At 31.6% G+C, this 1156-nt stretch overlaps 1 pseudogene; it reads right to left on the reverse strand.

Annotated features, from left to right (window-relative positions):
• Positions 1-698: 698 nt before the first annotated feature.
• On the reverse strand, positions 699-817 carry LOC123656106 (annotated as a pseudogene).
• Between the last annotated feature and the right edge of the window lie 339 nt (positions 818-1156).

The following is a 1156-nucleotide window of genomic DNA, read 5'->3' on the forward strand; positions in this document are numbered from 1 at the left end:
GCTTTACTAAATGCAATGCAATCTTTTTACTAAACGCAAATGGATGTATACACGGTAAATATATAAAAATGTTCTTTTTTTACAATTTTTGTCTTTCTGTCTGTCTGTCTGTCTGTTGCAGCTAATCTCTGAAACTGCTGTGTGCTTTGATAAATTATTTTTGTGTTTTACTGTCCATTTCTCGAGAAAGGCTATGTAAAATGTTAGTACCTTTATTTTCTCAAACTAAAGCGGATGAAATCGTGTGGAATAGCTAGTAATATAATACGAGATAAAAATACGATGGATGCCGATCTGTTCATGGCACGTAAAATAAAATTTATCAATTAATTTTAATTACAGAAAAAAATTTAAAAAACTATTGACATCAAGCACCATCTACTGGAAATATAAAAAAAAATATTTCAACTTGAGTTCATGAATAAAAGCAATTTATTAGTTGTTAAAATTTTTAACGAGAAGAAACTAATAATAGGAATTAAAAAAACTTGATCTTTATTACTTTACAATATTTATTTTTGATAAATTATTTTTCTCGAAAATGAAAAAAACACGCCACGTTCATTGAAGTTAGATTTTTTAATATTTATACACTTTCATAATTAATAAAAGAAATGCATACGTACAAAGTACACATTGATAAGTGAAACTTCTATGGCAAACTAATTGAAATAAACTAATTTAAAAAATAAATAAAAAACCAACGTCACGCGGTGTACCAGGGCGATCACCCATCCAAGTACTGACCGCGCCCGACGTTGCGTAACTTCGGTGATCGGACGAGAACCGGTGTATTCAACGTGGTATAAACCAAGCGGTCCATCCAAGTATTGACGCGTCACACGTTGCCGCGTTGCAAATTTTACCCTCATGAGCCTAAACAAGTTTCCCTACTTCCCTACTTCAATAAGTTAATACTTTCCCCCTGTTTCTCCTTACTTCTGAAACTTAACTCTTATCGAAGCGATGAGAGGTGCTCGGGGAAGGAAATGTTTTAAAGAAAGTTTGTTCCCGAGCAACATCCCAAAGGTTCGATAAATTATCTTTAATAACGCATAAGCGGTTTGCTTATAACATAATTATTTCACTTGAATGTTTGAAAGTGAAGATTTAAAACACAACATTAACATATAAATATATAATAAGTTTTCTTTTT

This window comes from Melitaea cinxia, chromosome 8 (genome assembly GCF_905220565.1).
Source record: "Melitaea cinxia chromosome 8, ilMelCinx1.1, whole genome shotgun sequence".
NCBI classification, from domain to species: domain Eukaryota; kingdom Metazoa; phylum Arthropoda; class Insecta; order Lepidoptera; family Nymphalidae; genus Melitaea; species Melitaea cinxia.